The 22,987-nt window shown below is 52.3% G+C and overlaps 1 pseudogene; it reads right to left on the bottom strand.

Annotated features, from left to right (window-relative positions):
• Positions 1-22,987, bottom strand: part of LOC113408067 — a 79,254-nt pseudogene that overhangs the window by 21,956 nt on the left and 34,311 nt on the right.

The raw sequence follows: 22,987 nt of genomic DNA, 5'->3' as shown, positions 1-22,987 counted from the left end.
CCGGGCTGAGGGGGGGGGGCGGGGAGCTGCCACAGGGGAGGCGCCTTCAGGGCGGAGGGGGGGTGGGGAGCTGCTGCAGGGGGGGTGCCTCAGGGCGAGGGGGGGGCGGGGATCTGCCACAGGGGGGGCGCCTCAGGGCGGAGGGGGGGCGGGGAGCTGCCGCAGGACTGGGGGGGGGTCGCAAGGTGGAAGTTTCGCCTAGGGCGCGAAACAGCCTTGCACCTGCCCTGTCTGCACCTGTTCCAGTTTGAATTCATCTTTCTTAAACATGGGAGACCAGAACTGCACACAGTATTCCAGCTGAGGTCTCACCAGTGCCTTGTATAATGGTAATAACACTTCCCTGTTATACACGTCCAATGTACAATGGTAATAACACTGTACAATTTAATAATGGTAATAACTCTGTACAATGGTAATAACACATCCTAGGACTGCATTAGCCTTTTTCATGGCTTATCTTATCTGAAACAAGGATTCTTTTGTGCTGCAGGCAGTGTAGTTTTTTCCTGTCTAGTTTCGTATTTTAATCACTGCTGTTATTAATGCCGATATTTATTATAATGGTTCTATGCACATTTTTTAAACTGTTGTTATGCTGGAGATTGGGTGGCTCCCAACAAGCATGTCTTTCATCTATGGGCAATCGCATCACCTTGCTGAAGTTGGTTGCTGTGATAGGCACCTTCCATTCAGGCTAAATAAGGGAAACCACCACCCAAGGACTAGACCACAGAGAAGTCTGGGCATGGCAAGGCCATGTGGTTGAAGAGGGTTCCTCAGGGTCTGATAAGAAAAGCAGGGTCTGGCTGTTTGAGAGAAGCAGCAGAAACACCTCAGAACAACTAGAGAAAGCAACAAGAAAGCCAGACACGGCCAGAGGAGCACTGTGAAAAAAGCTGAGAGAGAGAGCTGTTGGGCAGAGTGCTGGCTGGAAAGAGGCTTGGAGCTGGGATCAAAGAAAGTGCCTCCTGTTGTCTGGTCCTGTTGTGTTCAGGGAAATAGGACTTTGTAGATGTTATGTAAATAACTGGGATTGCATCAACAAACATACCTGACTCTGTCATCACTTTCTCCTCTCAATGTAACTATGCACAAGACCCGGAATAATGGCTCACTACTTGGGTCAAAGGGAAACCTATATATATAATTTTCATAGGGTTAAACCAGCTTCTGAATTCACAGGAGTCATAAATATCCCTGTAAGTAGTAACCTGTCCTACAGTCATTTACTAAAAGCTCTAAGGGATAAATCAGTGCTTTTGTTAGTATAAGAACAGCCAAAGTAATACTAGAAAAATCTTTGAAAAGCAAATGAGAGTCCATATCTCTGAGATCACTTGAGTTATTTGCCTCCAGCTTTCAGGAAAAGATCTCCCCGGTGATGAGACATGGTTATCAAATGTCATATCTACTGGAGAGTGAAAATCAGACTCATAACGGGATGCTAACTTCAACCTTAACTCTGAGGAGACCAGCTATGCATCCATGATAGCAGAGCACACCTCCTCTCTTTGTGACACTGCTTTAAATGCTCAATAAAATGTTACATATTAAAAATAATAATAATAGTAGCACAGAACTTCAGTGACCCAAACTCCTGGAGTGGGAGCTTGGATGAAGGGATGGAGTGGGGGCAGGGCCTGGGGTGGAGAGGGGATCGAGCACCCCCTGTGATCTGAGTAAGTCGGCATCTATGCATGATACCCAGGGTGTGCACACCACTGCACAGCTGCTGCTAGCAGTGTGATACCATGCACACCCCACTGACACCTACATCACATGCAAACCCATTGGTGGAAATTCTGTACTCACTGAAGTCAATGGGAAACCCCCAGGATTTCACCCCTTGCCTGTCTTCCTTCCCCTTTGGGAGGAGTGTGGTGGGGAGGGTTACCAGTGAGTGGTGCTGGGGCTTCACTAATAGGATCTGTCTCACTAGAGCCGACTCCCACTTGCGTAACGTTTTGAAGGAGGTTTTCAAACTCGCCTGGGGGATTTGACCATCTAGTTCCCAGGAGTTTTAATGGGAACTTTGAAACCTTGAATATCTTTGCCTTGGTTGGTTGGTTGACTGCAGAGGCTGGTGGGGGAAAGCCCCTCTGTAGCTGGATAGATTTTCAGGCCGTGGAGGATGCTCCCCTATCACTGTGTTGTGGAGTTTGGGAAGGATGTTTTCCTCTCATCTGGATATGTGTCTGTGTGTCCGTGGGGGGCAGGGCCTGACTGGCCAGGCTAACAGTACTTATGGGAGGCAACTACCTGCTCCTGTGTGGAGATCTGGGTCAGCAGCAGTGAGACCAGGGGAACAGACACAATCAGAAGCCTGGGAATTCTGAGTAAATCCCTGTTCCAAGCCCACGGGTCGCTGCCAAGCTGGAACAGGCAAACAAATTGCTCTTTTCTATCACTTCATTTTGTCGTTAATAAAAGCTGCGACTCATCCTGATGCTTACCAGACAATCCACTGAGGCACCTGGGGAGAGAATGACAGTTACACATTGTCACGTGGGTGTAAATTCCCTTAAGGGAAGGCACCTCGCTGAGCACAAACTATAACCCCACAGCTCCCACCTCTCCCCCAGCCAGGGCAGGGCTCCCCCGTGGGCAGCACTGAGCACAATGGAGCCTGATCCTGAGCAGGTCGCTAGGGGATACCGAAGCAGAAGGATGTTGAAGATGTTCAGTGGAAACTATCTGTCGGGGTTTCAACAGAGCTATTTTGTCACACACTGATGTGGCTTTTGGCAGAACATTTCAACATTTTGTTCAAAAAAAGGAGTGCTCCCAAACTGAAATATTTGGTCAAAAACCAGAAATCTTCCGATTCAAAATACCAGCATGGTGCCGCATGAGACTCGTAGTTCAGTGGCTTCTGTTGATGTTTTCCACTACAGGCTGGGCTGCCTGAGTGGGCTTCATCTCCCACGATGCACTGCAACCAGGGAGTCCCATGGTGTACTACTTCCTGTCAGCAAGAGGGGAGAATGTGGAACATCATGGGAGAGCCAGAGATCAAAGAGACCAGGAGCACGAGGCACATGAACTACAGCTCCCATGAAAAAAGCGACAAAGAGTCCTGTGGCACCTTATAGACTAACAGACGTATTGGAGCATAAGCTTTCGTGGGTGAATACCCACTTCGTCAGACGCACTCTTGCACCAATTTGAATCAAAAAAATTTCTTTTAAAGCTCAAGTATTTTGATTTTTGATATTTCACTGAAAAGTTGAAATTTCTCACAGAAAATTTTGAGAAAAATAAAACAAATTTATTTTTATCTATATGTTCCACAGGAAAAAAAACCCTATTTTCCAGCCAGGTCGAGGACTTAATGATCCCCAGATTAATTTTCAATTTTTTTCATTGGAAATCTAAAATTAACAAGCCAGACTCTAAGTGGAACAAAGGTTGTGTGTGATTGTGCTTCTCAGGGTGCTAAATCTCCCTCAAAAACCAGTTGAAGAACACTTCAACCTCCCTGGCCACTGGATTACAGACCTAAAAGTCGCAATATTACAACAAAAAAACTTCAAAAACAGACTCCAACGAGAGACTGCTGAATTGGAATTAATTTGCAAATTGGACACCATTAAATTAGGCTTGAATGAAGACTGGGAGTGGATGGGCAATTACACAAGGTAAAACTATTTCCCCATGCTTATCCCCCCCCCCCCCACACACACACACAGTTCCTCATATCTCCTTGTCAGTTGCTGGAAATGGGTCATTTTTATTACCACTACAAACAGTTCTTTTTCTCTCCTGCTGATAAAAGCTCACCTTAACTGATCACTCTCCTTATAGTGTGTATGGTAACACCCATTGTTTCGTGTTCTCTGTGTATATATATATCTTCCTACTGTATTTTCCACTACATGCATCCGATGAAGTGGGCTGTAGCCCACGAAAGCTTATGCTCAAATACATTTTTTAGTCTCTAAGGTGCCACAAGTACTCCTGTTCTTTTTGCGGATACAGACTAACACGGCTGCTACTCTGAAACCTCTGGGAAGTGACACTACACTCCTCAGGGCTTCCAAACACCTTGAACATTTAGGGGTTTTTTAAACAATATTTTTCTCTATTTATACTTTGAACCTCACACACTCTGGGATAAGAATATCCCCCACATACATATCTCGGCCTTGGGCCTCACAATACAGCCAACGGGTGGGAACCAATTGCCAGACAAGGCACAGTCTGTTGGGACTTATTGCTGTGTTGTCACATCCTGGTCCACGTTAGTACAGGGCAGGAAGGACTGGTCAGCACTGGGCAGAGCCAGCTCCCAATGAAGGTGGTGGAACACTTTCCAATGGGAGCTTTCCCCAGGATGTGCCCTTTCAATGAAGGAAGGGAAGTGGTAATGCTTTGGCTCAATCCCCTAATCCATTACAATGCACAACAGGGTATAACAGGCAAAGGGTGGGATGAAAGAACCTCAGGGACTCAGATGCACGAGCCCTGAGACCCTGAGAACTCTTCTGCCACATTCACTTTTATCACAGGTAGTTTGTTGGTCTAATTCTTGGCCAGACAGTCTGATCTAAGATGTGTCCATCCTCCACCAATTAACACATTTACTCCCAGTCCCTGCCTTTCTCCCTCATGTGCAGGTGACCCCAGTAACCCTAATACTCTCCAAAAATTCTTACATTCAATATGATCTTCAGGAGTGTTACTGGTGTCACACTGGACTCGTTCCCTGTGGGGAGTAGTAAGGACAGGGGGTATCAGTGATGCCGCATGCTCTCTGTGTGTCACCTTGGTGACACTGAGTCTGTTTTCAGAGATGCAACTGTGAGTAGGTTTCTTCCCATGGCTGGTTCTCCTGCTAGAACCTTACATCTCCATTCAGCTCACACTTAGGCCTGGTCTACACTAGGCTTTTATGTCGAATTTAGCGCCGTTATATCGAATTAACCCTGCACCCGTCCACACCAGGAAGCCATTTAGTTCGACATAAAGCTCTCTTTAAATCGATTTCTGTAATCCTCCCCAACGAGAGGAGTAGCGCTAAATTCGACATGGCCATATCGAATTAGGCTAGGTGTGGATGGAAATCGACGCTAATAGCTCCGGGAGCTATCCCACAGTGCACCACTCTGTTGACGCTCTGGACAGCAGTCCGAGCTCGGATGCTCTGACCAGCCACACCCCCGGGAAAATTTGAATTCATTTTCCTGTCTGGGCAGTTTGAATCTCAGCTCCTGTTTGGACATCGAGGTGAGCTCAGCAGCAGTGGCAACGATGCACAGCTCTCCAGCAGAGATGGCCGTGCAATCTAATAGAAAGAGGGCACCAGCATGGACTGATCGGGAAGTCTTGGATCTCATCGCAGTGTGGGGCGATGAGTCCGTGCTTTCAGAGCTGCGCTCCAAAAGAAGGAATGCTAAGATCTACGAGAAGATCTCCAAAGCCATGGCAGAGAGAGGCTACAGCCGGGATGCAACGCAGTGCCGCGTGAAAATCAAGGAGCTGAGACAAGGCTACCAAAAAACCAAAGAGGCTAACGGACGCTCCGGATCCCAGCCCCACACATCCCGTTTCTACGAGGCACTGCATTCCATCCTGGGTGCGGCCGCCACCACTACCCCACCCCTGACCGTGGACTCCGAGGATGGGATCATGTCCGCGGCCGGTTCCTCGTCGGACATGACAGCGGACGGGGAAGATGAAGAAGGAGATGAGGAGGACGAGGCAGTCGACAGCGCTGGCACCGCTGATTTCCCCGACAGCCAGGAGCTCTTCATCACCCTTGCCGAGATCCCGTACCAACCGTCCCCATCCCTTACCCCGGACACAGAATCAGGGGAAGGATCAAGCAGTAAGTGCTGTAAACATGTAAACATTTATTTAAAACAGAACAGGAATATTTATACTATTAAAAATGTATGTTTATAAAAGTGCTGTAAACTAGTAAAAAATACAAAACAGGAATATTTACAAAGGTAACAAATGGGTTTTCATGATTTCTCTGTCTTAGGCTCTTCTCAATTTAGTCACAAGTATTTTAAAAAATTTTCACAATGTCCGTTACTACATGATTCCAAGGCCCAAGACGCTCCACTCCATAGTCCCAGTGCACCTAGTCGAAAATCCGGTCAATGTGGCCGGGGATTGACGAGAAATCCTCGTAGGTCTCGTGGAGGTAGATCTCAAGCCTGTTTATCAGGTTCCGGGGTAGGGCGATCTTACTGGGCCCTCCGTGGTAGCAGACATGTCCCCGCCACGCCACAATCAAGTACTCGGGGATCATGGCCCGACATAGCATGGCGGCATACGGCCCCGGTTTCTGCATGCTTTCCCGCAGCATGCGTTCTTTCTGGGTGTCCGGGATCCTCAGGAGGGTGATGTCGCTCATGACGCCCTGCTTTGAATTAGGGAGGGGAATGTTAGTATTGGGACTGCTTTACAGCCACGCGGTAGAGGGAGAGGGGCAGCATACAGGGATCTTTCCCTGGGACAGCCGCGAGGGGGTGGGACAGGGGCAGAGTTGATGCTGTCCTGATTGCTGGCAGCAGAGACTGGCATTGCTTTCAATGTGAAAGGAGGCCAGTGCTACTGCTGGAGTTTTAAGCAGCCACAAGTCTGCGGCTTACCATTATTGCCCGCTCCAGAAGTTCAGGTCTCCAGCCACAGTTCTCTGAACACTCCAAGACCTCCGCAAGTCCACAGGCACTGAAGGCGACGGCCGAAAATTCGACCTTGTCCTGAGTGCGCATGTGAGAGGTTCAGTGCATGGTCTTGTTCACAGAGAAAGACTAGGTTCTTTGTATACAATTTCATTTATCTGTCTCAGGAATTCACTCCCTTTTTACAATTCACACAGACACATCTGCGACTGTCTCCCAACCCAGCCTGTCAGCACACTCCCAGAGGCTAGCGCAGATTAGGCGGAGGAAGAAGAAGACGCGTGAAGACATGTTCTCAGAACTAATGGGCTGCTCCCGAGCCCAGGCAGCCCAGCAGACACAGTGGAGGGAGAACTTGTCACAAATGCACCGAGCAGTCATGGAACGGGAGGAGAGGTGGCGTCAGGAGGACCAACAGGCTACTGAAAAGCTGCTTGGACTAATGAGGGAGCAAACGGACACGCTCCGGCGCCTTGTGGATGTTCTGCAAGACCGGAGGCAGGAGGACAGAGCCCCGCTGCAGTCTATCTGTAACCGCCCTCACCCGCCACCAAGTCCCACACCACCCTCACCCAAAGTCCAAAGAAGGAGGGGCGGCAAGGGCCGTTAAAACTTTCAGTCAACCCCTGCAGACTGCTCTAGCACTAGAAGGCTGACATTCCCCAAAATTTCATGAGTCCTTTCCTACCCACCTCACACAAGCCCCCGTCGAAGTTTCACCACCCACGTTTCATGTCTGGTTCGCAATAAAATGTTTGTTTCTGTTCATTACTGTTTCAGTCAGGTTCTTTTGAGGGAGAGTCTGTCTGGAGGGGGGCAAGGGGCTTGGTAATTGGACAGGACAGTGACCTTTAGCAGGGTACAGAGGCGGTGTCAGGTCCAGCATCAGGACACATACACAGTGCAGTCACTGGTTACCCTGGTCAGTCTGGGAGGTGTTTTTATTGTTCGGGGGGGGGGGGTTGCTCTGTGACTTTGTGGCGGGGGAGGGCAGTTACAGATCTTATGCAGCGGTCCTTATCCTGGCTCACAGATCCACGCAGCAGGGGATATGTAACCCTCCCCCCCCTGCCAGAAAGTCACATAGCCGACACATACACGCAGTCCCCCCCAGGAGTGCTGGCAGGCTCCATTGAAATAACCAGTGCACCAGTGCGGAGCCTGTCATTCCGGGAGTTTAGAAGCATCATTTGCATCAGAACACTAAACCCGCCCCCCGCCACAGTCTGCGTCCCCGGTTTAAAATATTCCCGCGAAAAAAGCAATACAGACAACGGTGTTAATTAACAAAATAGAAATGATTTTATTTTTTGGGAAGGGGAAGGGGGTGAAGGGGGTATGTAACTGGAGAGGATAGTGAAAATGAACTGGGTAAAGAAACGGGGGCAGGTTCAGCTTTTCTGTCCACAAACTGAAAAGTCACTGGTTGCCCTGCTCACTCAGGAACCTAGCTTTCAAAGCCTCCCGGATGCACAGGGCGTCCCGCTGGGATCTTCTAATGGCCCGGCTGTCTGGCTGGACGTAATCAGCAGCCAGGCTATTTGCCTCTAGCTCCCACCCCGCCATAAAGGTCTCCCCCTTGCTCTCACACAGATTGTGGAGCACACAGCAAGCTGCAATAACGATGGGGATATTGGTTTCACTGAGATCACAGCGAGTGAGTAAGCTTCTCCATCTCCCTTTGAGACGGCCAAAAGCACACTCCACCACCATTCTGCACTTGCTCAGCCGGTAGTTGAACAGTTCTTTTTCTGTGTCCAGGGCGCCAGTATAGGGCTTCATGAGCCAGGGCATTAGCGGGTAGGCTGGGTCCCCGAGGATGACTGTAGGCATCTCCACATCCCCAAGAGTTATTTTGTGGTCTGGGAAGTAAATACCTTCCTGCAGCCGTCTAAACAGACCAGAGTTCCTGAACACGCGAGCGTCATGAACCTTGCCCGGCCATCCGACGTAGATGTTTGTAAACCGTCCCCGATGGTCCACCAGTGCTTGCAGCACCATTGAAAAGTAGCCCTTTCTATTGATGTACTGGCTGGCCTGGTGGTCCGGTCCCAGGATAGGGATGTGAGTCCCATCGATAGCCCCACCGCAGTTTGGGAATCCCATCGCGGCAAAGCCATCTATGATGACCTGCGCGTTTCCCAGGGTCACTACCTTTGGGAGCAGTACCTTCACGATTGCATTGGCTACTTGCATGACAACAACCCCCACGGTAGATTTGCCCACACCAAAGTGGTTCGCGACTGACCGGTAGCTGTCCGGCGTTGCAAGCTTCCAGAGGGCTATGGCCACTCGCTTCTCAACTGTGAGGGCTGCTCTCATCCTGGTATTCTGGCGCTTCAGGGCAGGGGACAGCAACTCACAAAGTTCGAGGAAAGTCCCCTTCCGCATGCGAAAGTTTCGCAGCCACTGGGATTCATCCCAGACCTGAAGCACTATACGGTCCCACCAGTCCGTGCTTGTTTCCCGGGCCCAGAATCGCCGTTCCACGATATCCACATGACCCATTGCCACCATGATGTCCTGGGCGCTGGGGCTCGTGGTTTCTGACAGCTCTGTGCTACTCTCCGACTTCAGGCCATCACGGCGGTGTCGTAGCCTCCTCGCCTGATTACTCTGCATCTGCCTCAGGGTAAGGTGTATGATAAGCTGCGAGGTGTTGAGAACGGCCACAAGTGCAGCGATGGTCGCGGCGTGATCCATGATCGCAGTGCTGTGGCGTCCGCGCTCTCACTGACCAGAAAAGTGCGCGAACTGATTTCCCGCCGGCGCTTTCATGGAGGGAGGGAGGGCGTTTGTGACGGACGGATGACGACAAATTTTTTTTACCCAGAAGGCATTGGCGGCTCGACCCAGAATTCCGATGGGCAGCGGGGACTGCGGGAACTGTGGGATAGCTGCCCACAGTGCACCGCTTCCAATGTCAACGCTTTCCCCGTTAGTGTGGACTCACAAAGTCGAATTACTGTCCTTAGTGTGGACACACACGTTCGACTTTGCAATATCGATTACACATATTCGATTTAAGTAAAATCGAACTACCCTCGTAGTGTAGACATACCCTTAGTGGAAAGGCAGCAAGCCCTACTTCTGGATAATCAGTGAACATGGCAGCTTCACCATTTGCACAGGGAAAGTCTAATAAAGCTGCGACTTGAACATCCTGTTCTACTTCAGCAAAATGGCCAAGAAAACAACTAACCAAAACCCCACTAGGTCAGCATGGAGTTAAGCTTGGGGGGAACTGAAAATCCCTGACATCTCAGGACAGAAGTTGAAAAGAACTCGGTCATTTCCATGAAGTTAGAACTGGATGACATTTTTCAACAGAAATGATTTTCACAATAGTTTAAACCAAATCTAATGTTTAGCCAAAAACAGTTGGATTTTAATGAACTTTTCAATAAAAATATCTTAAAAAGACAGTGTTCATTTTGTGTTCTTTCAAATGGACATTTTGTTTTGTTTCACTTTGAATTTTTTGTCAACCCCCCCCCCTCCCAGTTTCTGTGAAAATGTTGAACAAAATTTTTTATTTGAAAAATTTTCACCCAAATAAAACTGGATTTTTGGCCCAGGGCTGCTCACAATGTAGACAGGCTGAACATTCATTGTTAAGGCTCAACGTTAATGTCTTTGCACAGTGTGGAAATGCAGCTTCAGAGCTTCACTGCTGGCCCACTCTGCTAACCAGCTCCCACATCCCAGGAGGGGAGGGTGGGGGTGTTTGGGGGCAGAGACTGGTCACATGGCATGGGGGGGGAGGGAATGTTTGGGGAGAGGCAGCTGTTCAAAGCCCTACAGGTGGGGGGCGCAGGAGGCAGGCAGGGTACATACACTGCTGAGAGGGGAGGGGGGATCACAGTACTGAGGGTTTGTGTGTTATGTCCCCTCTGCCACCAGCCACTTTATTGGCAGAGTCGCTGCACTGGGAACCCAGGCTGGGCTGGACATTGGCAAAGCCTGGAAACTGTCTCTGGTCTCCCCATGCACCTTTCCCTCTCTGTGTGCATCTGGTCACCCCATGGATTCCCTGGTCCCACCTGGTTCCCTCTGCCCCACCCCTAGCCCAGGGCTGGTTGCTCCCCCTGTCATGTACATCTGGGCTGGGGCCATTAGGATTTGCTGGAGTCCCTCTCGGGGCAATGCGCAGCTGATGAATCTGCTCCAAGCTCCGAGGCTGTGAGGCCGGCATGGGCCAGGCAGGGCTTAGAACGAGCATATGGGCCCCGTGGCCCTCAGAAGGGCTGCAGAGGGCCTGACGGGCTGCAGAAGGTGACTGGGAAGTCAGAGGGGGAGGGGAGCAGGAGTTGGAGGGAGCCCTGAGTGGCAGGAGCTGGCTGCAGAGCAATGGGGAGTGACCCTTAGACACCTTCTGCAGGGCCCCTGCAGAGTCTCTGTGTGTGGTGGGCAGGGGGAGGGGTCCCTCAGAGCCCCTGACAGGGTGATGGGCAGACAGCGAGCTAGCAGTGCTTAGCAGCTTCCCTGATACTGGGGGCAGCCTGGGGCCTAATGAGCGGGTCCCCCTGGGTCATACTGCAGAGGCAACTGGCTCAGAGCCCCCTCGGTACATCACATTGTTAACATGTATGGCGCACTCTGAATCCCCATGGGCGTCCCTGCTGTCTGGCTCTCCCCAGCAGAGAAATCACGACCGCTCTGAGGGAACCTGTTGTGGGTGTTTCGGGGTAAGTCCATGTGTGGACGCGCCAAGCGTGGCACTAAACCAGCTTCAGCCGATGGAGCTAACGTTGGGTGTTACCCACTGCAACTGGATCGATTGGAGACCTTTGGATCCCAACCTGTCCCGGCCACTCCCAGCCCCACCCCAGAAAAACAGACCCGGTTCTAGGGAACTGGCGGGGTCAGTTGGTGCCACTTTGTGGCCGACCAGCCCCAACATCCCCTGAATGTAAAACAGGGTCACTTTCATTCTTTCACACACGTTTCATTCTTTTTCCAACACACTCACTCTGCTGCCCGAAAATTCGATGGGAACACTCTGCTTTGGCAAACTCCTTCTTTCAAGCATCTCCTCATAACCCCCAGATCCCATCCCAACCAGGGAGTTCATCCTGCCCTGGACTTTTCAAAAATTCCTGCACAACAACCAGACTGAAACCCCCTGCAGCAGCAGAGCTGAGCTCCACTTAGAAGCTGGAGCGGCTGCCAGCCCTTCCATGAGGCAGCGAGAAGGGAACCAGAATGGAAATGAGACTGGAGAGGGAATAATCTCCTCCTACCTTTGATCCCTTGGTAGATTCGCAACTGGAAGGTAGTTAAACAATGTGATCATAGACTCGATTCATTGTGGGCAGAAAGAGAGAGAGAGAGGGAAACTAAGCAACATGGCCATGGCCTCAATTCATCATGGTATTGAAGCAGAGCCCCATCCCCATGGCCCGGCCCAGCCCAGCGCTCTCCTCCACCAGAACTTTAGTTCCGGTCTCACAGCATTTGATGTTCTACGTAAAGCCCCAGGTCTGAGAGTCAGGGGATTCAGTGAGAATCTCAGCTTTCATTAAAAAAACAAATATATTTATAACCCTCATGTTTGGGGAGAAAAGCCTGAAGATGTGACCCAAAGGCCCCCAAAGATCAAATCCCCCAGGCAAATACAAAGAACTCACACTGATGACTTGTTGGAAATCCCATGAGTTTTAAGCCAGTCTCGAGATTGTTGGGGTGACTCGAGTGCTGTGAAAGCTTGGGGCTGGAGATGCTGTGTGAGGAAAGGTTGGCAGGGCAGAGCTGTGTCCAGAGTTCTATTTTCAGAGTTGTTAGGTCCTGATTCAGGAAACCACTTACACACGGGCACAAGCGTAAGGGCCCTTCCTGACCAGGGGATGCCTTCCTGAACTGCAGCCTTAGGTACCAGCGTGTTGATATTCCATCCATACACATGCCCCTGGCTGAGTTTTAGGTTGTGACCATCTGTGGAGCAGGGGCTGTCCCCTTCATTACTGATCTGTGCAGCACCTGGCACAGTGGGGTTCTGGTCCCTGACTGGGGCTCCAGGACACTACAGTAACATCTTAATAAATAATGTACCGCATCTAGCACAGTGGGGCTCTGATCCCTGACTGGAGCTCCAAGGTGCTACCATAATATAAATAATTAATCATAATGATAATACATTTCATCATCTCTTTGATCTTTCTACCCAGCCAGCCTCCCAAAAATGAATGATTGATTTCATTGTGTCTCTGATCATCTCTCTCCCCCCATCCCAGACACACGGGGTACAGGGGATCTTAGGGGTTGTCTCTGCCACGTTTGCCTGTACATCTGATAACAGGGCTTGGCCTCACTGTCATACCCACCTTTCTTTCCCAGCAGATAAAGCGCCACAGCCAGAACCAGGATGGCAGGGACTGTAATTCCCAATAGGAGTTTTATTTCCAGCCCTAGGAAAGAACCTCGATGTGAATGGTCTCTCCAAGCAACCACCGGCAAGTCCCCACTGGCTGGAGCTGGCTGAGTCCCGTGGTAAGTGGTGACCCCTCATGTCCTCATGAACATACCAGGGAGCTCACCCCACAATTATCGTCAAGGCGACATTAGTGGCTGTTCTTTGTTAGTAGAGTTAGTTGAAATTTTTCCACAATTTTTTTTTGACCCAACATTATTTTAATCGGAACACTGTTTAACTGAAATCAAAAACTTTTCCCCAGACAATTCACATGCAAGGACCTTTTTAGTCTTTCCACAAAAATAATTATGAAATTAAAAACAATGTTTTGTTTAGTTTTGAATTGACTTTTTTTTTTCATTTTGGTTTTTGAAAGCTGGAAATGGAAGGAAAATGTTCCTTTGAAAGGAAACAAAACAAAACTCTCTGTGTTTCTAACTGACAGTTTTGTCTCATTTTAGTTCTGAAAACCCAAAACAAAGGAAAATGTCTAGTTGAAATGAGGCCAAATGATTTTTTTTTCTTGAATTTCATGAATACTTTTTCATCAAAACATTGGAATTTTCCTAAGTGTTGAATGAAATTCCTGGCAGGAATCACTAGGTGGCGATGTTACACGAAGTCTGACACCACATTTTCCTTGCAATGGGAAGGGTCCACACAGCCTTTGCAAACATATTGTGTAGGTGTTGGTTTGCTGATGCAGATGCTTTGGGGGGAGTTGGGGCAAATAGCCAGGTTTAGACTCTGCTAACATCAGTTCCTGGGGCTCTGTTGCTCCCTGGGAACTGAGCACTGGTGCTAGGCTGAGATTCCTGAAAGAGGCTTTTGCCCACATGCTGTTTGTGACACCTCTGTTCCAGGACTCAAGCACAGAGCATAAATAACTAATTACATGGAGAGAAAGAATATGTGAGCCCAGGTGTGATGATGCATATGGTGCCTCCTGCCAGAGCAACAACAAATACAGTGAGTGGAAAGGGAGGATATAATTCACTGACTGCCAGTTTAGCAGAGGGGGTCAGTGAACTCCCGATGAAACTTGCCCATCAGAACAGTTTGGGATTCCCCCTTTGAAAGAGCCATTTTCCTGCCCTGCAAAGATGTTGCCCAGCTCAGGAATGCTGGTTAAAGTCTGGGAGAGATAGCGCCGCATTGGCGAGCATGTCGCCTGTTGGGGGTTTCCTCTACATCAATCGTCACAGCGATCGCACTCAGACTAGGGGTTGCCCAGCCCAGGACTCAACTTTCCCCAAATAGAATCCACTGGATAAAGAAATGCTTCAGAATCAGTTATCTTGGGGGAGGGGGGACCCCTGATACCACCACTGGAACAGCCTTCCAAGGGGAGCAGTGGGGGCAAAAGACGTATCTGGCTTCAAGACTGAGCTTGATACATTTATGGAGGGGATGGTATGATGGGATAGCCTAATTTTGGCAATTAATTGATCTTTGACTATTAGCAGCAAATATGCCCAATGGCTTGTGATGGGATGTTAGATGGGGTGGGATCTGAGTTACTACAGAGAATTCTTTCCTGGGTGTCTGGCTGGTGAGTCTTGCCCACATGCTCAGGATTTAGCTGATCACCATATTTGGGGGTTGGGAAGGGATTTTCCTCCAGGGCAGATTGGCAGAGGCCCTGGGGGGTTTTCGCCTTCCTCTGCAGCGTGAGGTACGGATCACTTACTGGAGGATTCTCTGCACTTTGAAGTCTTTAAACCACGATTTGAGGACTTCAATAGCTCCGACATAGGTTAGGGATTTGTTACAGGAGTGGGTGGCAGAGATTCTGTGGCCTGCATTGTGCAGGAGGTCAGACTAGACGATCATAATGGTCCCTTCTGACCTTAAAGTCTATGACTCTATGACTCTATGACACTGCTGGAGTCACTACCTAGGCAATAAATATGTAGGAGACCAGAGACAGACCATGGTCCCACTCCAGGCCCATAAAGAGGACGGGGATCAATTGTTCTCCATGTCCACTGAAGGTAGGACAGGAAGTAATGGGCTTAATCTGAAGCAAGGGAAATTTAGGTTAGATGTTGGGGAAAACTTTCTAACAATAATGGTAGTTAATCACTGGAACAGCTTCCAATAACCTCATCTTCAGAGGTTATTAAGGACAGGTTGGACAAACCCCCTGTCAGGGACAGTCTAGGTTTATTTGGTCCTGTCTCAGTGCAGGGGCTGGACTTGATGACATCTTGAAGTCCCTTCCAGCCTGACATTTCTACGATATCTTTGTTCGCAACCTATCTGGACTGGGCCATCTGAGCGGAGCTGAGTGAAAAGTAGGGAGGGAGGAGGGTTTCCCTGTGACAAATTTTAAACAAAGATGCTTTGTTAGAAATTTTTCATTTCAGATTTTGAAAATGGATGATTTTTAGCTTTAAGATTTTCAGGTGTTTGTTACTTAATTGTCTGTTCACCACCCCTTTGCCACCATGCTGAGTTGCTGGGCAAGGCCGAGCTGGGATATGGGCACATGCACACACACACCCCTTACCAGTGACGCTGAGGCGCTGGGCAGGGCTGAGCTGGAATCTGTTCACCTGGTTGTCACTGTCCTTGATCTCGTACGCACAGGAGTAGTTCCCGGCGCTGTCTCTGGACACCATATGGTCATAGTCATAGGTGACCTTCTCCTCCGAACCCATCTGGGATGAAACCTCCTCCCCGTCCTTATAGAAGACGACTTGTGTGGCTGGAGCCAGGGAGAACACGGAGCACTGGAGCTGCACAGAGTCCCCAGGGTGGGCAGACGTCTGGCTCAGGTAGAGGGTGGGGGCAAGAAGAGCACCTGGAATGGAGAATGGAGCCAATGGTGGCACTCGGCGTTGTTAGTGGCACCGGAAGTCAATGGTGGGTGAGTCTGTGCCACGTCTGGGATGGAGGTTCTGATTCCAGCCCAGCTGGGTAGATCGGGGGACGAGCTGTCTCCAGTGCCCAGGACGTTTATTACTCGGTATCTTTTGGGTTACGTAAGAGCGTAAGGGCTCGGCTGGGCTGGGCTCCTATTGTCTGGCACTGCACACTCTCCTAGAACCAGGGGCCCTAGCACAGGCACCCTGCTGACCCAGCTGGGGCAGTACGGCCAGGAGAGAAGTGACCCCTCAGAAAGGGCGGCCACTGGCCATTGGGGGCTGTCTAGGGCATGGTCCACACCTCGGCCTACCCCGATAGCCCATGGAGCGAAGGCCAGTTGTTGCCTCATGGAGCTCGTCAGCCAACAGCCAAGGAGCTGTGTCCTGTCCCTATTCCCTCTGACATCTGCTCTAACATCCTCCCTGTCCTTGTGCCCCTCCTGCCCCCCAGCTGGCATAGGGGGCACCAAGGGCAATTCCAGGCCCAGGCTAAGGAAAGGCCCTGGAGCAGCAGCAGGGAGTGGATCCCCCTTTCCCAGGAATCACCAGGGTGATGGGACCCAGCTCTGAACTCGCAGGGCAATTGCTGCTGCCGCTGGGCAGGTCAATATCTGCCCAACACCTTCCCCACCCCAATGCTACTGCCTTGGCTGGCAGCATCCCCTGCCCCTGCGGCTCAGGCAGCCAGAAAAGACAGGCAGCCATGACTGAAAAGCTGCCTCCTGGCTTGGCCAGCCCCTGCTGGGCTGGATGCAGGGTCACTGGGCGCGGCTTCCTGGCCCGGGTCATATGGGAGCTCAGCCTGGGTGAGCTAATTTTCTCTTCTGACCGTACCCTTTCGAAAGCCCCGTCTTTGCTCTGCCATTGACCCCCACTCACCTTCCCAGGATGCTGAGCAGGGCTGAGCTGATATGGTCACACACACAGACACACACACACACACACGCCTTACCGGTGATGCTGAGGTGCTTGGCAGGGCTGAGCTGGGATTTGGTCAACTGGTTGTCGCTGTCCTTGATCTCGTACGCACAGGAGTAATTCCCGGGGCTGTGCCTGGACACCACATGGTCATAGTCGTAGGTGAGTTTCCCACTAAGCCTGTCTGAGATGAAACTTCCTCCCCGTCCTTACAGAAGACGATGCGGGTGGCTGGGGTCCGGGAGAACACGGAGCACTGGAGCCGCACGAAGTCCCCTGGCCAGGCGAATGTCCGTCTCCGGTAGCGGATGGGGGCAGGGAGAGCGCCTGGGAAGGGGAATGGGTCAGAGCTGTCAGTGGGGTTGTCGGTGGTGCCCGGTGCTGTGGGTGGGGCAGAAGGTAAATGGCTTGTGGGTTTGTGCCACGTCTTGGATAGTGGCTCTGATTCCAGCCCAGCTGGGCAGACAGGGGGACAAGCTCTCTCTGGTTTCATTCCCCAGGATCATTTACGTTGTGCAAGAGCCTAAGAGCTCAGCCAGGCTGGGCTCTCATTGTCTGGCACTGTGCACTCTCCTAGTACAAGGGGCCCAAGCATTGGCACCCCGCTGACCCAGCTGGGGCAGTACAGCCGGGAGAGAGGTGACCCCTCAGTGAGGTTGGCCCCTGGCTGTTGGGGGTTGTCTAGGGCCTGGCCAACACCTCGTCCTGCCCCCACAGCCCATGTGGTGAAGGACAGTCACTGCCCCGTGGAGCTCGTCAGCCAACAGCCAAGGAGCTGTGTCCAGACCCTAACCCCTCTAACATCTGTCTAACATCCTCCCTGTCCTTGTTCCCCTCCCGCCCCACAGTCCCCAGCTGGCACAAGGGCAATTCCAGGCCCAGGCTAATGGAAGGTTCCGCAGCAGCAGCAGGGAGCAGGTCCCCCTTCCCTGGGAATTGCCAGGGTGATGGGACCCAGCTCTGAACTGGCAGGGGAATTGCTGCTGCCACTGGATAGGTCAATATCTGCCCACCAACTTCCCTGCCCTAGCAGTGCCGCCTGCTGCTGCCTTGGCTGGCAGCATCGCCTGCCCCTACTGCCCAGGTATCCAGCAAAGAAACGCGGCCACCGACAAAAAACCACATCCCAGCTGAGCCAGACCCTGCTGGGCACAGCTCACTGGCTCGGGTCATATGGGAGCTCAGCCTGGGTGACCTAATGGTTCCTTCTGGTCGTTCCCTCTCGAATGCTGCCTGCCCACCTAGTGCTGACTGTTAATGGTGCTGCTGATATTTAAGGACAAGGCGCAGGCTGCATCCATGTGTGTGTGTGTGTGTCGGGGGGGGGGAGCTCCAGAGACAGCCCTGCGGCCAGGAGGGGCTGGGAGCTGGTGCCATGGGAAGGTAAATCCCTTGGGGTCAGAGCCGTGGCGTTCTCTGCTTCCCAGGGGGTGGGACAGGCCGTGGATGTGACTCTCTTCTTACCCGCGTGTCACACTGGCCCGGTCACAGGAGAGAGGCATTGGAGCAGGAAGGGGTCAGCTGGGAGACCTGCACGCCCCACTCAGATCTCACACAGCCCCATCCGCTTTCCTGTGCCATTGCCGCTGGCACCGCACTGAGCAGGGAGTGGCCCAGAGGTGGTGGCTGGAGGCCTGGAAAGGGAGGAGTAAAGGCCCTCGGTAGATTGGGGACAGACAGACAGATGGACTCACCGGGAGCTGAGCCGATCTCCTGGCTGCTGGGACTCAGCGCTGGGAACAGAAAGGTGATGTGTTCAGTGCGGGGCTAGAATCTCTCCTGCTGTGAGATGCCCTGAATAGCTGATGGGGTCTTTGCTCCCTGCATGAGCACAGGACCCTGTTACTGCCCCACCCGTCCCACCAGGGGCACCCCCGCCTGCTTCATGAGTCTGTGCCAGGCATTGTGCAGAGCCCTGTCCCCCCCCACCCTCAGGTTCCCTGTGGAGGGTTCCCATGCCCCCAGGGGATCAGTGCTGAGTGTCTCTGACAGGGCTCTGCTAACAGCCTGGCAGTGCCTACGCTCATCCCCAGCCCCGATAACTGAGCTTAGCCCCTCACTTCCCCAGCAGAACCTCCAGCAGGAAACATCCTACGGACAGACAGAGAGTTGGGCCCAGACTTGATAGGGACGTTTGAGACACAGGCCCAAAGCAGAACCCTCGATCCCAACCCCTCCTGAAAACACAGATCTGGGGTTGGATCCAAGCTGTGTGCCTTGGGCCTGGCCCTATAACGAGTCAGACCCGAGCCCCAGACCCAGACCCAGAACTGTGTGTAGCTGGTCAGACAGCTGGGCTGGTCACGGTGTCTAATGGGCTCTTCAGTGCAGCAGAGACAGGCAGAATAAGGCCCAAGGGCTGGACGCTGAATCTGGGCAAACTCCAGTGAGAAAGGAGGCAGCAGTTTCTCCCCATGCAGGGGATTAACCCCCGGTGCCAGCTCCCCAGGGAAGTGGGGGAGTCACAGCCAGGCCGGAGCCCTTTCCGGGGGATGCTTTAGTCAAACACAAGTGACTGGGCTCAGTGCAGGGGAGCTGGGGGAAGTTCTCTGCTCTGGGCTATCAGGGGGTCAGACTGGATGGGCAAATGGTCCCTCCTGGCCTTAAACTCCGTGAAGCTGTGACTGTAACCCCAGCCTGTACCGACTGCTAGCCCCAGCCCATCCCCAGCACCGAGCGCTGGCCCTGTGCTGGTTTGGGACAGTCCCACTCCCTCGAACATCGCAACAGAGCAACCCTCTCTGCCACTAAAGGGGATTTGCCGACTCCCTGGGCCAGGGGCTGCCCTTGGTTCTGTTTCCTCCCAACCTGCTGTGAATTAGCACCGACTTCCCACATACTTACCGGGCAGCAAGAGGCACAGAGACAGGATCATCGGGGTGGTAGGGGAGCCGAGAAAGATGGAAATGGCCCAGCAATGACTGCTCCTGATAGGATCGGGTGGAGACAATCTGCAGTCGCTCCCTGCTCCGACCTGCCCCCTCTGCCCCCGTCTCCCCCAGGGCTCAGGGTGGAAGGACCCTCTCCCTGTTCAGTGTCTCTGCCAGCCTCTCAGGGCTAAATTGTGAACCCAGATGCTGTCGCTGCTCTGAGCCCCCATAAGGGCCGTATGGCTGAGGCAGCAGGGACACCACGGCCCCTCTCTGCTCTGCCCAGTCCTGTCCTCACACCTGAGTGTCACCACTCCCCGTTTCCTGTCCACCCTGGCCACAGCATCTTTATTTAATGCCGGAAGCCTGAGAATCAAACACACGTCAACTGCACCTGTAAAAACCCTCCCCTGATTTAGTAACAGAGGGGAGCACAGGCCTAGCCTGGCTTGAGGGTTTAACATTAACCACACCTCGCCCATCCATAGAGCTCAAAGTGCTTTAGGCAGGAGGGAAACAGGTGGAGAAACAGGCACGGGAAGGTGGGGACATGAATGGCCTGAGGTCACCCAGGAGGGCAGAGCCAGGAACAGAAGCCAGGACTCCTGATTTCCAGGCCAGTGCTCTGTCCACTAGGCCACACTGCCTCTCTTTACCCCAGGGGCCAGCGTGACAAAGGTATTTAGGCACCGAGCGCTGCAGCCAGGTGCCTAGTGGTATTCCCTAGAGCTCCTAGGTAGGCCGGGCGCACGACTCCTGTTGGCAACCAATGAGAGTTAGGCACCTCACTCCCTTGAGCACTCTTGCCAGTCGCACGAGGGGCCCGTCTGCATCGCTGGGCTCCTGAATCTGGCCCTACATGCTGAAGGACCTGGAGCAGTTGAGAAAGGGCAGCTCCTTCTCCATGCAGAGCGGGGCCAGACAGCCCCCAGCCGCCTGCCCTCGTGTGTGAGCCGTGCCCTGCACGGACGCTGGGAGGTCACTGCCGGGACTGCAGCTGTGGCCATGTGTTACCTGAGGAGCTCTCAGCCATCACCTCGGGGCCACACGCTGCTGACTGTGGGGAGGCAGTGCTGTGCAGTCCCCAGCCGTTAGGGGAGCTGGGCTTTGTCCCCCTCTGCCGCTCCTTGCAGGGGCGCTTGGGGCAGCCAGTCCCCACCTGTCCAGACCCTGTTGGTGATGGGCTCTGAGCTCTAGGGCTGACAATGCTACGTCAGAGCTGAGCCCACAGCCCAGGGCTCCAGTGACTTGGGGCTATTCACCCAAAGCTCCCACCTCCCACAAACCCTCCCCATCACATCCCTCCCCCCTCTAACGCAGGGAACAGGCTGAGCCTTGGGGAGCCTGGGCCCAGCTGACGCCAGACAAGTCCCAGTGAGAACCGAGAGGCCAATTTCTGTCCATGCAAGTGACTAACTCTGGGACAAATCACCCGGGGGGAGGGGGGGAATTCAGCCAGGCTGGAGCCTTCCTGGGAGAGGTTTTGGTCCCACACGAGCTATTGGCTCAATGCAGGGGGCTGTGGGGAGTCTCTGGGCTGTCCAGGAGTCAGACTGGCTGAGCTAACATCCCTTCTGGCTCTGGAAGCCAGTGCACAGGGGCTGTTTGTGTCCCAGTGTGGGGAGAGCCTGGCTGGGATGGGCCCGAAAACACAGGGCAAGTGTCAGAGACACAGGCTGGGAAATAGGCTGCAGGGGCTTCATTGATCTCAGAGTGTCCTCTACCTGCTGCGCCTGGACCCCGGGCTGAATCCTGCCTCCCTTCCCCAGCCCAACCCCCCGGGCAGTCAGGGCAGAATTAGACTCGTCTCCCTGCCCTGCAGGGGATATTGATGGAGCCAAATATTGTGGGACTAGAGAGCGACCGGCTGCTGCTCAAAAGAGGGAAGGGAGAGGAGAGTCGGTGCCATGAGCAGTGACTCTCTGCACACACAGTCTGGCTGCACTTGCAGGATGAACCGTCAGCACCCTGAGCATCTGCAGAGTATCCTGTGCAGATGCCTCTTCCCCGGCTCTGCAGTGAGCTCTCCCCGGCCTGACCACGAGCTAGCAGCCCAGCGGGGCGGGTGTGAGTCGCAGGCTGTGATGTGGGATTGAAGAACCTCTCATCTCATACTGTGATATTTCTGGCCCAGCCGGTGTCTCTGTGGTTTGTTCTCTCTGTCTCTGACATTCTCCAGGGGATCCTGGCTCTGAAGCCCAGGAGCCGTGATTCTCAGCAGTGACATAGCCGCCCTCACAGAGTGCGGGAAAGTGAGAGAGTCTCACTGGGCTCAGACTAAAAGCCCCTGGATGTCTCCTGTTGTGGTGGCATCTAGAAAGGATAAAACCACGAGGTGTTTTGTGGACTTTAGGAAAGTAAACCCATCCCCCAGCCTGGCCTGTGCCCCACACCCTGAATACAAGTTACCTACCACTTGTAACTGCTGTTCTTCGAGATGTGTTGCATGTGTCCATTCCACTCCAAGTGTATACGCACCCCCAGCACAGTTGCTGGAAAATTTTCCCTCAATGGCACCCAGCGGGGCAGCTCGAATGCTCTCTGCTGCCGCACGCTCATAGTGCTGGTATAAAGCGCCCACTTTGTGTCCTACTGAATGAGTCTAATTTATTTGAGGCCATTGATTTTGGGGTTGCACAGGGAAGACCCTGTCTTTCTCTCTCATGGGCAACGAATACCACCAGGTATCCTGGGGGGAGAAAAGGGGGTGTAAAGGAACTCATAACCCTGGGCAGGAACAAAGTACTTGAAGTCGGAGGAAGAGACACGGGGAGCTCCGTCAAAGTCTTAATTGGGTCCATAATGGTGTCATTGAGAGGCAGAGGAACTTTTGAAGGGCAGTGGCTCAAGTATTGACTAGGCTGTGAGAGGACTCCTTCACTACCTCCTTCTGTATGCCTAGATTTAAGGCTACCCTCTTCTTATGACTTTCTCATAAATAAACTAGGGAAATACAACCTAGATGGAACTACTATAAGGTGGGTGCAAAATTGGTTGGAAAACCGTCCCCACAGAGTAGTTATCTGTTGTTCACAGTCAAGCTGGAAGGGCATATCGAGTGGGGTCCTGCAGGGATCAGTTCTGGTTCTGGTTCTGTTCAATATCTTCATCAATGATTTAGATAATGGCATAGAGAGTACATATATAAAGTTTGCGGACGATACCAAGCTGGGACGGGTTGCAAGTGCTTTGGAGGATAAGATTAAAATTCAAAATGATCTGGACAAACTGGAGAAATGGTCTGAAGTAAATAGGATAAAATTCAATAAGGACAAATGC

The sequence above is a fragment of the Terrapene carolina genome, unplaced genomic scaffold (assembly GCF_002925995.2).
Source record: "Terrapene carolina triunguis isolate 2854851 unplaced genomic scaffold, T_m_triunguis-2.0 Scaffold720, whole genome shotgun sequence".
NCBI lineage: Eukaryota > Metazoa > Chordata > Testudines > Emydidae > Terrapene > Terrapene triunguis.
This window is presented reverse-complemented; position numbering and strand designations above follow the sequence as displayed.